At 38.7% G+C, this 17,123-nt stretch overlaps 1 long non-coding RNA gene across 3 annotated transcripts in view; it reads left to right on the top strand.

The window, feature by feature from the left end:
* The window catches only part of LOC118250843 (uncharacterized), a 201,887-nt gene that overhangs the window by 72,026 nt on the left and 112,738 nt on the right, over positions 1-17,123 (top strand). For 2 of the 3 annotated variants that reach the window (XR_007708432.1, XR_004779592.1), the window contains exon 1: positions 11,010-11,116. The exons of the other annotated variant lie outside the window; for it this stretch is intronic. This is a non-coding gene — a long non-coding RNA (uncharacterized LOC118250843). Of the gene's footprint in view, positions 1-11,009; positions 11,117-17,123 lie in introns of those variants that run through there. 3 annotated transcript variants of the gene reach the window in all.

The raw sequence follows: 17,123 nt of genomic DNA, 5'->3' as shown, positions 1-17,123 counted from the left end.
GGCTTCCTGTTGCTTAAGGCTGCAATGAAACCCTGCTTGGGATCAGCTGTGCCACAAAAATACCTTTCTGGTTGCATTTTGATACTGCCACTTCTTGTACTTTCTAGAAAATCAAAATTTCTTGTGCAAACAAAAGGAGAAAGTGAGTGATTAGGCAATAAAGGTTAGATTTTGATTCAGTTTACATCCTCCACATACAGCTTTCATATTTTCTTGGTTCTTGCAGGCTGTTAAAATTTCAGGAAAAAAAAATAAGCTGGAAAAAGAAGAAAGCATATGTATTCTTTGCTTTGTGCAAATCCTAACCTTTCTTGAAAGATCAGTTCTTATAAGAAAAAATCCCAAAAGCCCTTAAAAAAGCCCTTACTCTTCAGTCCAGTTCATGACTTACTCTCATTCCAGTTCATGACTTACTCTTTTTATGGTATCTCCCAAAACCAGAAGCTTAAAAAGAAAAAAAAAAAAAAAAAAAGAAGAAGAAGAAGAAGAGCAGACTGAGAACTGCTCCCAGATGATAATAAACTGACTCAAAAAAGTTGAGAACAAGCTGGATCAGCCCTCTCACAGATGGGAGTCTTTACTGCTTTAGTCCTAAGAAACGCTGGTAAATTATTTGGCATTATTAAAGATACCAACCACAAGAAGGATCTGCAAAAATTTGTATTTCCGACTTTTCATCATCTGGGATCCTGCAGTTGTTAGTGGTCCATGAGTCACTGCTAATATTTAAATGTAATATATTCATTTGAATAGGTGCATAATGGAGTAATCTTCAAGAATGAAATAATTGCCACCCATAAGAAAAAAATGATGGTTTCATATGCTGACATAAGTAATCAAAACATCTCTTTTACTTGAAGAAGATCTTTTAAGCTGTAATCATAGACACAGGGTACTGCAGATATATCAGGTCTGTCTCACCACTATATTAGTCTGGCTTTATTCAAGTGCAACTCTGTTGAAAAAGCTGGAGGTACACCAGCATAAAATTGAGCTCTTTGCCCACCAACACAGCTCTGTATTGCCTTGTGTCCTGCTTAGTCATTTGCACCACACAAGGAAGCTGCACAGAATTATGTATCTGATTTTGATTGTGGGATTTCAGTAGACATTTGTGGTACATTAAATGAGTATGCAGTATGGTAGGCAAGCTGCCCCGCTATCTTACTCAAGTGCTTTAGCTGATGGAGCGTAGTTTGTTGTCGAAAAATGGTTAAGTATTTACTGAAGGTGATGGACTAGGGTTTCTTAGTGCAGTCAAAGTACTTTCCAATATCTGGCCCTTTTTGGTTAGCATCTGGAATTCAGGACTGAGATAGGTTTCAGAATGTAGAAATAAACATTGCCAGGACATCAGAAAACACAGTATAATCATATCTTGCTATGTGACTTTTTGAAGTATAGGTTAGTAGGTGGGAGACACCATTTTATATATAATAATTCTGGTCCAAGCTTTTATGATTAACATTTCACATGTTTTCAGTAAGCAGAAGAGGAGTAGGTTCATGCAAATCTTTGCATCTCCCAGTTTCTTTACATATGCGTGCCATCTGTACCTTCCATCAACAGTGCTCCCAAGCAAATGGTAGAATGGCATTTCAGTGGCTTTCTTCCTGCAAATGTTCAAAGTTACCAAGTAAATTATCAAACCTCAAAATAAAAATAAAAAAAGCAACTGAAAAACAAATGAGATGTCTAGAAAGTCAGAAGTTGATTCAACATTTCCTATTTATGCACACAAAAATGACAGCTTAATACACTTTTTCCCAAAAGAGGCAAGAGTTTAGTGTGTAGTATCCCCCTAACCACTCAGCACTCTCCAAGCATAAACTCAGTAAAGCTTATATAAACTAACGGCAGAACCTCACAGCTGCTGCAAAACTTTGTGGGCCAAGCTCATTTGGTTTAAGTGGAACAAAAAACATCAGGGTCAAAATAGGGGTTCAGTCTGACCCTTCCTTTTTCCAGATAATGTATGGGGCCTTTCTATTTGTCTGATGTACTTTAAGTCTAAATAATGAAAATGTGAACACACATTCCACATCCCTGCGAAGTTAAGTAGTATATAAACAGAGAAACATGCCATTTTATCACTGAAGTGAAAATGTATGGGTGAATAACTGTTTTGAGTTACTTCTAAGCTGTGAGATTCCTGGCTGTTTCTTTTAGTTTGAGCTGGAGTTGTCAGCAGGTTGTCTTATTGTTCCTTTTGCTATATAACTTGAGAGCCTTCATCTAAAACACAGTGCTGGTGTGTATGCATAAGCTAGACAAATAAATATCAATCATCTCCCAGATGGTGATAATATGCCCCATGGGAATGGAGCATAGACTTGCTTTGACACTTCTGCCTGTGTGTACACACATACGTGCATTGCATTTCTGAGCTCTCCAACAATCCAGCATCCTTTGCTCTTCTCAAGTTGTGCATTCAGCTACACTTGTGCTGGTATTACTGTGTACTTCTTGTGGATAATGTGCCGCTGAATATAGAGTCTGCTGTTTGGTCCTTTTGCATAAGTCAGATTTTCAGGTCTTTCAGATTTTGGTGCTTGCTATTTGATTTTATTCTGCAACTTTTATGGATTTGGCTTAGCATGTGTAATCCAGAACCCAGAATTACATATCTCTGTTCCTCATAAGATGAAGGGGGAAAGTGAACTGCCTTAGGGTGGGCCTCATGGTAGTGAGTGCCCTGAGCACAGAAACTCCTTTGCTGTTCAGCAGGAAACTACTTCAATTCTACAGCTCCTTCTCCTGGGTTTAAGTGCCTAACTGTGCGCTGCAGCGAGGTATTTCCCTGAAACCTTTCCTGGAATAAGGTACTTATGTCATTTTCTTGGAAACTATCATGGAGATCATTCCTTTCTTTGAAAGTATCGCCAAGAAAGTACTGCCAAACCATTTTATGCAGTCTTCACAACCCCAGAATATGAATAGCCCATTCCCTGCTCTCTTGGCTGGGTTTCAGGCCCATATGGCCCAACTGCCCTGAGGATCCCCTAACCGCTAAACTATACTTGGAGCAGGGAACACTTCTAATCCCTCCTGTTGAAGCCATTCTACTTTGTCAAAAGGACTCGCTGGAGCAGAGAGGCTGAGAGAAGGTGAACTGAAGGAGAACACAACTAATGGGAGTCCTTGGTCAGTAACTGGGGAGGGATCCTGGGTTCTGCTTCCTGTGTTCCTGCATTGGTGGCTGTTGGATGAACAGTCACTGAGCATAAGAAGATTGTAGGCCTCTTTTCTTTTGCATGCTTTCTTTCTTGTCCAAATGATTCTTGAACTCTGGCAGGCTCGGTGCCATGGCCACTTTCCTTCTAGATTTCTAGAAAGAAAGGTTTCTTTTTCTATTGTATTTTCTCAATTAGAGGAAACAAAATAGTATGTTAGTGAATTATTATTTTAAGAGAAAACCGAAGCTAGTTGATTATTAATGCTAAAACAAGCAGCATTGCCTTTTAATTTTGCATTCATGGGTTCATCCTTCAATACATATAACTGGCACAGCTCAGCAGTGGAGCTGTCCTAATTTCCATCATCTGTGGCCGGGTTTATCATACATTATCAAGTAATATATTACTTACATTATAATTACAACTTTAAATCACTAGAGACAACAGCAAAACTGTTCAGTTTGCCATGCAGCTAAGCACAAAATAAAAACCCAGCTCTGCTACAGAGCACATGGTGCTTGCAAAGAAAACAAAAGGGGTGGCAGGAAACTGCACTCCAAAGTAGACTGCAAGTGATAAAACTGGTTTGGTAAAGTAAAGCACAAGTGGAAAATAAATTTGCTTTGAAGTTTTACTCGAGCGTCTTCTGGAACAAAGAAAATGATATCTAGCTAACATAGAAAAGAATAGAAAAGCACAAAAAGGTGTACTTTTTAATTGTTTATTTGCTTGTTTTGGGTAGCACTGAGGGTTTTTAGTTACCTTGGCTTTGCATTTCTTTTGCTCTTGTAGGTGAAAGGTAGACTAGATCCCTTAGGGTAGATCACATTTACTTGGCTATTTTAGAGCAACTCAGTTATTCTGAATCTAGTGGAAACTGCCAAAGTGAGTATTGGAATTGACTTCTGAAAGCATAATAAGCTGGTAGGTGAAGCTGGTAATTTGAGTTTCATGTAAGACAATAGATGTTTTTACTGGCACCATGTACTTGTATCCACCATGCAAGGGCTACAGAGCAAGGCAGCGTGCAAGACCTGTCTAGATGCTACACAAATGATTCATAAGCAGGACTGGCTCAGAGAGGGACACAAGCAGGGGTCCAGGTCCCCAGCCACTTCCTCTGTTTCTCGTGCTGCTCTTCACAGCCTGCTTTGGGAGGCAGCAGTTGAACAAGAGCAAGGAGCAGCCCACTGCACGCAGTGGATTTGGCCCCTGATACACCTATGCCAGGTGTAACTACTGACAGTTCGAGGTCCCCCTGGACAGCTGGGTTATTCCCTCAGCAAGTTAACGATGCTGTCTTGGCAGTGTTTCCCATCACCTACTAAGGAGTACAGCCATTCTGCTTTTCCTCCTCACGCTTCTCCTTGTCTCTCCAAGAATGAGGATAATCCTTTCTGCCTCAGCATTTCAGTCTTGCCTGAGGAGTTACCTGCATCTTTAAGCTCTAAGTCCTTCTCAGCAGCACTGCTCTCCATGTTATAGATCACCGTTTTTTACCCTTGTCTATATTTTTTTTTCATACAGATGTACCATTTTAGTCAGTAAGATGGTCAACACTTAACCCTGCTCCAGATTTTTCTCTCTGAATGTTCTGTTCTTACCTTTACTTATTATTCTGCTAGTCCTTGTTAGAGGTACAAGGTAGTTTGTTTATTTGTTTATTTATTTATTTAATTATTTTGTTTTAACAATTTTTTTTAACTGATTTTGGAACATTGGCAGAAACACTGAAAAGGATTAGGCCATGGCACAATACCCTAAAATGCCATCAAGTCAGTTGTGATTCTCCACATAAGAACTACTCAGCCCATTCCCAATGCATTTAACCGGTGCCTTATTGTCATTTTGTAACACTGTTTATAACCAGTGTTGTACGTTACTACAGAATTACTTGCAATCTCTATTAAGAATGAAATCAGGTTTGTTTGACAAGATTCATTTCTTGTTAAATACATTGAATGACATGAATTCTTTTTCTTTCCTTTATTTTCTTCTTAGTTGACTCCTACATCAACTGATTCATTATTTTATCTAAGGCTGAGGTCAACCTTACTGACCTGGTGCTGCCTGTGTCATCCTGTGTGCCCTTTCTGAATACAGCACTCTTGTATTTCATGGGAATCTTCCTGGTATTCCAAGATACGCCAGAGGTTTTCTTCAGACAGATCTACAGGATTGCTTGGGGCCAAGTATCTGGGCTGCCAGATTTAAAGTATTTAATAGTAATTGACGGTGTTTGCCATCCTCTGCTGAATTAGTGGACGTTATCTTCAAGTGAAAAAAGTACTTTAACCTTTTTTATTCCAGTATGGGATAGAAATATTTACTGGATGTTTATCTCATCTCTATCACTACCAGCGTTATCTCCAAAAAACGTTGACCAGCAGAAGCTTTCTCGTGTTTGTAAGTGTATCTCTCAAGTATAGAAAACTGACGTTTTTAGCTTCCCTTACTCACTGCTTTTCACTGCTTTTAATATTTATTGATTGCTATTGGGTCTCTTTTGTTTCTGTTTCATTCCCTGTTAAGCGACATTATTTACGTGCAGAAAAAAACCCTGGATATATACAAGTAAGGTCTCCTTGCTCCGTTTTAAGATTGCCTTGAAACTCCCAAAGTCTTTCAGTTTCGCTGAAGGAATGCAGAAATGGGAGTCATTGATCCACAACTGTGGATTATTGAAGAATGAAGAATGAAAGTCTACCACGCTGAATATAAGTGCATGACATGAAAGATACGAGTAGGGAAGGGAGTACTCTGTAGCTTGCCTGTAAGAGAATCACAGTTGCTCCAGCTTGGTGATTTTGGAGTAAGTTGCTTAGATTTTGCTTAAAGAGTGAGACAGCTACTGTTTCATTTATCTGGTTCATTAAGTTTAGACTATATTTGTCTCTGTTTGCTTTTCTACTTGTGCTTGGAGTGCGTCTATCTGTGCTCTGTTTCACAGAGCCTGGAGTTTATTTGCCTGAGTTTGCTTTCCATTGCCTTTAGACCATGTTTGCACTAAGCTCTGTTTCATTCAGTCTGGACTTCATGGGCCCAGGTTTGTTCCACAGCATTTGGACTATGTTTGTTTTGCTTTCCAGAGCCTGGGAATGTGGCTGGATGTGGCTTGCCGCTGCCTAGCTGAGTGTCTCTGTCTGTATTGTGGTTACCCTGAGTGTGCTCCAGCGCTAGCTTGGCCATTGCTGGCCTGTCTGATAGCATCTGCCCTGCCCTGTGCCTTGCTTCTGGATTTATCTGGTTTACAGGAAGGGGGAATCTGAAATAAACTGAGGGTGCTTTAAACTCAAGGTGGATTGTCAAGATCAGAGTACTTTCGTTGCTGTTTCCCAACCAACAGCATGGAAATCCTACCAAAACACACTGCACCCTTCCAGACATGTAGAAATACATTTCAACACAATTTATTATTTTTTTGCCAGCAGAAAATGACAATTAAAGGCAATGCTGAGGAATATCCTCTGTTAGCCCGCTAATATCATAGCTCATATAAATGAAGTCAGTGAAGAATTTGTCCCAGCTCTGATACAGATGAAACAAATTTATGTCAATTCAGAGGGGTTGTGCTTACCAAACTCCTGACCAAACACAGCCATCCCCAACTTGCCCTATCTTTAATTAAAATAGACAAGGAGAAAAATTAACCATGCTCTATTATCCTTACTTCTTAAGAATGGAAATAGAAAATGCTTTCTTTAATTGGAAATGAAGATGTTTTCTTACCTCCCTCAGACTATTAGGCTGATTTTTAAATTTTCATATTTCCACTTTCTCTTTTTCCTTCCAACCTAGATCTGGTTTTCTGCATCTTAACTGGTGTGTTGCCTCAGTGATCACTTCTCCATGCCTTCTGGAGATAAGGGTTTTGATACAAAAGTGAACATCCTTGGACGGTGCTGTCTAGAACAAGTTGCTTCAGGGAATTAGAGATAATTTCTTACCTGCTCAAACAATGTCTTTTTGCTTTCCACCCAACACGAGCTTGACCGTGCAGCATATGTTGCTCTGCTACAGTCATCTTAAGCATTATGTTATTTTACGTGTTATAACCTTATATGATTTTGCTAATATATGCATTGATGTAAGGCCATTATTTCTAGTATTTTATCTGCTTTCTTTCAAAAGGGAAGAAATATTATCATGTTGTGACATAACATCTGAATTTTGTTGATTTTGAGTAGTTGATATTTTCACTCTTCAGTGAAATACTAAAAATATACTAAAATAATAAAGATACAAATATCCATTGATAGATCTGAAACATTCACTGGACTGATTTCTAGAAACATTTGGTGATCAGCTTGAGTCTGGAAAAAGATGAAAAATAAGGGGTCCTATCTTGCATCCAGAGGAAAAAAAAACAACCCTGATTTTAGATAATGAATGTATCAAGTTAGGGTAACTGATTTTCCTATTATGGGAAAAGGATCATTTCGACATAGTTCTTTAGTAGATTTATTACAAGACATGGTAAAAGTCCTATAAAAGTAGATGATCTTAACTGGCGTGAGAGTTTCCTCTTTACAGAAAGTGGATGTGAATTCCTCCTGATTTCAAACATCAGCTCAGTTAATAAATAAAAACCTGCTATTATTGTGATATCACAGCTACTTTCTGCAGGTAGAAAGCTAGTGTTTATCAGCCCTTAAAATTATACAAAGGGAAGTGGAAAAAAATTAAGCAGCAAGCGAAGCAAGCTGTGAGAAGATCTTGTTGAAAGCTTTCTTCTGTTGTGGAATCCCCTGTTTGTTTTTCCACTGCCATCATGAGCAGCTATCTGAAAGCAAACTGGGAAGAAGTCTGAGCAGAGCTGGGTGATCTAGCACACAGGTGTTCGTGTCTTTTCTAGCCAGCACACCTACCCAGGGGAAGGATGGGCAGGGAATCCCCTGCTGCAGGTTAGGTACTTAGGACCTACTTCTCTCCAAGACTCAGGATGTTATTTTCTTCAAGTTCAAAGTCCAGTCAACTTTGTTCCTTCACTTATATACCTAAAATTAGGTAAGCGCATGGTTATCTTCAGACTTCAGTAAAAATAATCAGCCCTGGACAAGTGAATGGTTAAGAATGTGTGGTTTGGGAAATGTTGATACTGGTGATTAGTAATAATTAGCAATCTCTTACCTCAAGTCTGATTTTAAATGCTATCAAAATGTGCTGCCATTGCATGTAGAACCTTTTTATATGGCCATTTATCAAACCCATTTTCAAAACATGTCCCAAAACCTAATTTAATGCACATTTGCATCACTATTTCTTACCCAGGCAATAACATTTCTTCCACTAACCTGGATTTTCAATCTTCAAAGTACTGATTTTATTCAGGTTATATAAATTATAAAATTTTTAAGCACTTACTGACTAGGTAAGTCCAGTCCTGCTTTCATTGCTGAGTTAATACTTCCACTGACATCAGTTCATCACATTTAATTTAGTAAAGGACCACTGGAATAGATTCACTGGGCAGACAACTCAGCTTATTTTTTGTAATATTTTTCTTGGCATGAAGTTTAGCTCAGTTTTCTTTTCCAGGCCTGTAACCATCTGTCAAAAATCAATTAATAAACATATAAAAAAAATACTAATAAAAAAAATGATAGCAATGAGATTCTCCAAGAAATGACCAAACAACCTAGGAAATGTGGTGAGTACTATGGTAACACTACAAGAAACATGCGGTGGTGTTTGGATCCATGTTGAATCCAAAGGGGCTACAGGCTGGCAATTCACATATCCATCTTCTAACTAAAGCTACTGTGCAGCTGTGGTTAAAAAAGAAAGATGCAGGCAATTTAGATGTGTTCCTAATGCAGTGTTAGGTAAAATACCATCCATTGCTAGCATCACTAGGGCAAATACTATAGCTAGATATTTTTACTCCATCTTTTCTGTGGTTGAACTGATGGCATATAAAGGTTTTTGACTGAAAAATCATCATATTTCTGGTTTTCAAATAGAGAGCAAGTGCTGTCTAATGATTTATGTATTAGGAAGATATTCTCATTTTCCACATGCTGTCTGGCTCTGGTTGCTTTTATGAGATGTTTGGAGAATGCTTTTGGGGGAAAAAAAGAGAAAAAAAGATCAGAGGGGGCCAAACCTGGTGATAAGTTAGACCCAGTGCAATGTATTGCTTTTCCTCAATGTTTTCAATGGCAAGGAAACAGCAAGTTACATGAGACTCTGCCTCATGGACCCTTGGCCAAAAGTCTGAGAGCCACAATTTGTTCTGCGGGAAGTTGAAGCTGGGAGATGCATACAAGAGCAGCCCCTGTAGACCAGCCAGGGGATCCATGTGGGACTTCCACACTCTCCCAACAGTCCTGGTATTTGCAGTTAAATGACTGTTAGTCAGGAATTGTGGCTTCAATATGCAAAATCCTTTGGCCAAAGCAGAAAACAGTGGCTAAACATCAAACGAATGAGTGTCTGGGTTAAGAGTGTAAACACAGCACATACTTTAAATGTCAGTAATAAACCATACTCCTGTAGTGGGGTACCCATTTGGTACCCATGCTAGTTTAATTTTACTTTTTCTTGGCAAGATCAAGTAGGTATGTTGATTGAATAGATAGAATGGAATAGTCTTTGCACTTTTTGGGTTTCACAGGAGAAAAACTTTGAACTGCTTATTTCTAGTCCATTTGTTTAATAATTTATTTTTATTACCACCTTTCTTTGTACTCATAGACTTGAATAGCTATTGGTTAGTTTAGGTGAACTAATGGTCTAATAGGTCAGAGGATCAGAGACCTTCTGAAGGGCTAAGACCACCCACTCCTCTCCTTTCAGACCTCACTAACTTAAAAAAGATATATTTCTTCAAGTTTCAGAAAGCACTTTTCACAATGCCCAAAGCCAGGAAGGTCCTCCTTCTATCGATCCATTTTATATTAAAAATCCATTGAGAAATCCTGAAAAACTTGAAACATTCAAATATTTTTTCTGTTGTTAACTCTGATATGTGCTGAATATATTATTCTGAGTGTGTTAATGTAAATAGATAAGAGAAATAGTGAAAATACCCCTTGGATCACACACCGGTATATTCCAAATGCTATGCAAGTTAAATTCAAATCTTACACAGAAAAATTCCTGCTGTTTGGTACGGAACGGATTCAGCCTAACATTGTAGTCTAGATTCATCTCAAATAATTTTAGATACCTACCTGAGGTACCTAGAGTAGTCCTAGAGAGTAAATCTGTCCTGTCATGTGGTGGTGTGTACATGTCTCTTTAGTAACTTCACAAAAAACTCTTTAAGTGCCTGCCATTAGATATGAACAAAGTGATGCTTAAAATACCAGATTTAGAGATTTAGAAAATTTACATTCATCCGTGGAGGTAGGGCTGAAAGTCATATTTTTTTAACTCTTCTTCTCCTTTACATGCTACCTCACATTCAAAAGAAACCTTAAATGTCTCAAATACAATTCAATGTGTTACAAATGTCCCAGCTGCCAAAAGGATGCATCATTTTGATGGAGGGGAAATGATTCGCTCAGCCATGAAGAGGAGAGGAAGAGAAGCAGTGGCCTTGAGACAGGATGCGGGAAACCTATGACAAAGTTTTTAAGTTCTTGATTTAGAAGGTCAGACATGCCCAATGACACAAAAACCTTCACTTGGTTGCCTCCCTCTGAATATTAAATCCCAAATATTCAACACGGAGAGTCTACAGGAATCACAACTGTACAAGACATACTGTTTCTTTGGCAGAGCAATAGCCTAGCTACATTTAGCCTTACCCACATCCATTTGTTTAAGTTACAAAACCAAAAATATTTCAGTATTCTTGGGACTGTGCCTAGCTACTTGAATCTTTGCAATTTAATTTAGTAATAAAATAAAATAAAAAAAAAAGAAAGAAATTTACTGGAGAAATTTTAGATACAAGAGAAACACGTGAGTGTGACTTAAGATTACAGGTGCAGGTAAGTTTTACTCTATCATATATTTAGAATTTTTTAGTGGAAATGGATAGAAAAAAGTAGCTTTGAATTCTGTATTTAAAGTGTTCCCTGAGGTATCAGTAGACCACAGCAGTTTCGTTTCTGGAGTATTTGCAGTTCCCTTCCCTTCCCTTCCCTTCCCTTCCCTTCCCTTCCCTTCCCTTCCCTTCCCTTCCCTTCCCTTCCCTTCCCTTCCCTTCCCTTCCCTTCCCTTCCCTTCCCTTCCCTTCCCTTCCCTCAGAGTGGGGAAAGGCAAGCAGTTGTTAGCAGACTGAGAATGGATTGGAAAATCAGACTTGGGGAACAGATAACTGCAAAAGCAAGAAGGGGAGGTTTCTTAACTTCCACGCTGAATAACAAACATCACCACTTGAAATAAATCACTTGATTGCGGTATCATATGGTGTTTTATACCTTTTTTAGTCAGACATTATTACTCATAAACTAAATAATATGATCATTTTTTAAGAGCTGAGATCATGCCTAGAAATAAGTCCAAACATGACTAGACATTGTAATTTATTTTTTTCAACGTTTTCACTAGCCAAGAGCCAACATCTGTATTTGAAGTGGGAAGGATTTTAGAGAAGATGGGCTGTTTCTGAAGGCACCGAGGTGGCATTTCCAGGGCACTGCTGCCATTAAGCACGGGGTAGCGACAGTCTGCTATCAGGAGCGTTCATCAGGCCGTGCTAGGCCTTTTAGTGTGGAGTACTGGTAGGGGTACAGGAGCTTTGTAGCTCTATTTTTATAAAAGAAAACAAACAAACCCAAACAGAACTACCTGGTGACTTGTAGGTGACGAAAATTCTTTACAGTTCACTTTTTGGGCCTGTAGGCCTCTCAGCGCTCTGGATCTGCACTGCAGACAGCACCCCTCAGGCTTACTAACCCTAAGCACAGTTGAGGTCTGGGTCATTTGTATGCCACTGAAATGCTTTTGTGGTGCTCTATGGTGGTTTCTGTTAAGACACATTTAGGCCTCCTGTTCCCTCTGACTGGTACTGCTGGGTTTGAACCAAAGTGGACTTGTGAGTGCATACCCAGGGGGACTGGAGCTGGTCCAGCCCCAGGTCTAGAGGAATCGTAACTCAGCCCTGGCTTTTCCAATAAGTGTTTATAATCACTTTTAATTATGTGCATGAGAAATAACTAATTATGAAAGTGCATACCTTTCCTCCCCCAAGAAAATGTACCATAATTATTGTGCTTATTAGATTTTGTAGCTGATGTAACTATTGTTAACAGAAAAGGTACTAAACATAGAAAATATTATTTCCTTCTCCCAAGTGTTTAGTATAACAATATAAGCATTGACCGTTGTGTACTTTGGTATTATTTTCCTTTCCTGCTTATAGTCCCTTCTCATGTTTCTCCATCATTTTAGGCCCCTAATAGGGATAGGATGAACCCATTGATGTCGGCACATGGAGGCCTGCTAGTAGCATGCCTTTGGTTTTAGTCTCCTAGCAGCAGCCATTCATGTTATGTGGGCTTTCTTTTTTGGGCATTGCCCACCCCTGAAACTGACTTCAGGCATTTTTCACTGCCTGTTCTGCATGAATAGCCACAGGCCTCTTGCCAATTGTCCCCGCTTCTTGAAAGCCAGCCTCAGCCAAAGGCCTTTTCAAGTGTGATCCCAGAGTGCCACACAGGCTTTCAGGGTATTGTTGTCGAGATGAGGGCCCTGCACTGGAAAGTGGGGTCAGAAGAGAAAGCACAATAAGGGGTGATGGAGGCTTCATGCAGTCCTCAGATGCTGGCCTGTTTATTAATTTACAAAACTAATGTCACTGTCTTTAGAGAAGAGATTGAGTGAAAAAGATGCCCTTTGAAGAGGAGAACTGCTTTTGATGCATTACCAAAACATTGGTCGCCTTATTAAATTGATTTTATGGAAGCAAGTACAGCTAATAAAAGTTCAGAAACACCAATAAAGTATTGAAGGTCTGGATTCAGTGTTTTCTTTTTTTCCTCATCAGCTCAGACACAATTCATATTAATGGGTTTTACAAGTTGTCCTTGGGCAAAAGATCTTTCCATATAATGGGTGCAAATATCTGGTCTCCCTTATGCAAGTCACACAAACCGTTAGTCAAGACAGTACAATAATGCAAGGTCTTTAACAGAACTCCTCCTCATACATAACATAATGAAATATTCATGCAATTTTTTTTATCTTTTGGTGTTTGGGGAGGAACTGAAAAGGTAAGGGTCTATGAATCTTGAATATAATATAAACAATGGCTTGCCTTATCACAGGTTTCAAAGCTAGGTATGAATGCTACTCTTGCAGTCACTGCTGGTGCAGATCAGATGGTCTAGGCAAGCAGTTCTCTGATTTGCCAGTTCCTGTAACATTAGATGGAGTCTGTTGTCTAGTAGTACATAAAGTTTACATTACAGCTCTTAATCTGAGAGCCACCTTGGGAAGAAATGCAGCTCTTTGGCTTCCCTACTCTTCCTCTTTCCCATGTCTGGTTAAGAAAGAGGCTTACTGTATCCCTTCACAGCCACATGCATGGTGGTTTTACTTTGCTGACCACCTGCCACTTCAGACTGCTAGCTCCTTTCCATTGCTCTCCTACCAGTGAACAAAAAGACAGAGATATTGCTCTTTGAATCTCAGGTCAGCTCACAAAGCAGTCTGTCATGCAAAGTTGAATCTTGTTCTCTTATTGTCCTAAGAAACCAAACCAGGACAAGTGTCTTTATCTGCAAATGGCTTATTGCTTCCATGAGTGATTGTTGTCAGGAACGGCTGGAGATATGCGATGACTATCATTGTGGATGCTACTTAGGATTTAATTTAGGGACCTCCAAAGCCACAAGTCTGAAACTCTACAGCTGGAACTAAAGATGACTGTCATTAGATTTGTATCCTTTGTATGCTGAATGCAGAAGGAAGGCATTGCAGTCTGACCAGTGGGTTACAGATGCAAGATTAGGAGTCAGTTTTAAACGTGGCCATAAATGTATGATTGAATTTTAAGTGCTTTCAATTAATGTAGATCAAAAGAGACTTTTGTAGTTGGACAGACTTTCAAAAGTACCAGACTTTGAGCATAAATCTGTCCAGTCTTCCTTTGTTTTTCATAACTTGTCTTGCCATGTTTGTTAATTATGGAAGGCATTTAGGACTTGCTCTGTCTCATCCAGTTTCTTCTCTTCTTTAGTGCTCCAGCAGTGAAGTCAGCAGTTTTACAATCCACTGCCTTGAACCTTGAAAGTCGTTTATGGACGGCAAGTGGGTGTAAATTGCTAATGGTGGCATTTTAAGTCTACTCTGTATGCAAGGCAATGCAGATTGATCCATGGAAGAGAAATAGTCATAATGTAGTCACCCTCCTGGTAGCAGAAAATAATTTAAAAGATTATCATCCTTCCTTTAAATGATAATGCAGGACAAATAGGTTTATGATGAGGAAGGCTCTTGCCTGAAAGCAAATACCACTATATCACTCAGTACGGTAAACACTGGTAATTTTAATGATATGTTTGATTCAGTTTTCAACTATGCCACAGACAGTACAGTTCACTGATCCACACAGATTCAGTGTTAGTCTCCATTAATCTCTCAAATACTTATGCTCCTGTTTGGTTATAAATGTTATGGTTTTATATGTTTGACATCACACGAGTGGTTTTTTTACTCAGCAGAACACTGAATTACCAATTTTGGGATCTATTGGTAGCTGATTCTCTACAAATACCTTTTGTTTTGGAAAGAGACAGTATATTTTCAAACACAAAATTCTCTGAAGAATAAGCAGACTGATTAGTGAATACTTTTGTGGTCTGGTTTTTGTATTTGCAAATATCTATTAATAAATAAAGAGTTGTGAAGGGCTTTTGCATATATCATCCTTTAATTAGAATTGGCTGATTTGAAAATGGCTTCTTGAATAAAGTTTAACAAGTCAGATTATGCATCCTCTTACGCTTTCATTAGGAGTCTGAAAGTCAGGGTAGGTAAACAGCCAAATATCTTCATATAACAGTAAGTCATGTTTTTCTCCTATTAGCAAAGAATTAGTTGCTAAACTTACACTGCTTCAGTCAAGGTTGAAAACTACTAACTGCATCTGAAAGTTTTATATGAAACATAGCATCTTTGCAGAAAAGTCTATCTTGAGTGCAGCAATAGGCGTGGAACAGCTCTGCAGCCTGTGGCAAGAAACCCATCACTCTTGACCAATTTGAGACTTGCCTGAACAAGACCTGTTTATTTTGGCTTTGGGTGGAGGGGAGGATTTGTCCTCCATATATAAACAACCACAGATAATAGGATGTCAATAGACATATTTCAATATTTACGTTTAAAAAATTAATCAAATTAACCACAGTAAAAATACTAAGATAGAAATATGGCAAGCTTCTCATGAATTGTTTTCCTTTTCCTTCCTTACGAACACCAATAAGCAGTCAGAGTGCCCATGAAAGCTGTTCTGGCAAACTTGGCACACTCATGGCAGAAATAAGCAGTCATGACCAGGTCAAGAAAATCCCCATTGTGGGGAAAGGTTTTATGATGGCCTAAAGGCAGTGATGGATAAAAAAAGGGTGTCTGATAAAGATAAGGGTATGAGTAATTCTCAAAAGAGGTTCAGCATTTTGGGTCAGATAACAAGCTAAACAGATTATCTAAGGTTCTCTGAGTCTCACTGAGGTAAAACTCAAGCAACAATCTTACGAGAACAAGGCTTCACATGACATTTCAGACTTCTGCTTCTGGTTCATTTAAAAAATAAATAAAACAGAAGTATGAGAATTAAATACATTATTTTAAAGGGAAGTCAATGCAACAAGCTTTATAGTTGTTAACAGTTTTAATTTGGTTATCTTTGACCATAGGTGTGATTCTGTACTATTTTATTCTCACTTTAAACCAATACCTTTTCCCTAAACAGTGGGATTGTGTGTGTGTGTGAATGGTTTTTTTTGTTGTTGTTGTGTTTTTTTTTTTGATCCCAGACAATACCTATGTCAAATCCCAAAGCAGTACTAGCAGTGGGGCTAGTGCTAAATGGGGTTAGTATTCCCCCCCCCCCCCTTTTTCTTCTGTTTGGAGCTCTTTTTCTTCCTTCACACAGCTATTTATCATCTGAAGGAAAAGGAGAGAATGGGCAAGTCAAAATAATTTTTTAGGAAAAAAATAATCAAACCTGTCTTCCTTAATCAGATACTGTTTTCATTTCATTTCACAAAATAGGTAAACTTCCAGAGAAAATTAGGTTAGCAGAGGAGTAGGATAGCATTGTTCTATCTTTGGAATAGAGGTTTAGAACAAAATGGTCAAGCTATGAGGGATGGATGCTGGTGGTATTTTGCAATGGGAAGAATACAGTCTTGCTGAATTAGGTTTTAGAGACCACATGAAATCCTTCTGCAACATACTCCAAGGATGCTATTTAGCGTATCTTAATTTAAAAGGTGATCTTGGAGGTCTCTTCCAACCTGATGATTCTGTGATTCTGTGATTAAAGCTGTGTTATATTATCCTTGATGTAATGAATGTGAAATCTCCTGTGAAAGGGGAATGTCCAGATCATATCACTATACATAGCCTTGATGGCAGGTAGGAAGTTGTTACTTCTATTGTAGATAATCTGGCATTGGACTGTGATATTTTAAACTGCTTGTAGCATTTTTCTGTCTTTCTGTCTTTTTTCAGTATTTTTAGAAAGGTTTATCCTTTTAACACATGACTTTTGGAAAGACTCAGCTTCCCAGTAAAGCTAAGGAGGTAGATGAATTTTTGGAGGGCAGTCTGGCTCTATATCTTGCAGTGGGAGTTCACAGATATAGACTGGTCTGTAAAATCTGGCCCTCATTTAGTTGCCCAAATGGCAGCTGTGCTATTTTAAAGTCTTTACCTCAACTGTAATGGCTGGGAGCCTGAAAAAAATCTTAATTCTGCTTTTGAATCACTTTAATCTGCATCCCTGCTTCTACTTATGGGAGTCATTTACTGACTCCTGCCTGATTC

This window comes from Cygnus atratus, chromosome 5, assembly GCF_013377495.2.
Source record: "Cygnus atratus isolate AKBS03 ecotype Queensland, Australia chromosome 5, CAtr_DNAZoo_HiC_assembly, whole genome shotgun sequence".
Taxonomy (NCBI): Eukaryota; Metazoa; Chordata; class Aves; order Anseriformes; family Anatidae; genus Cygnus; species Cygnus atratus.
Note: the sequence above shows the minus strand (reverse complement) of the source record. Positions and strands in the feature narration are given on the sequence as shown.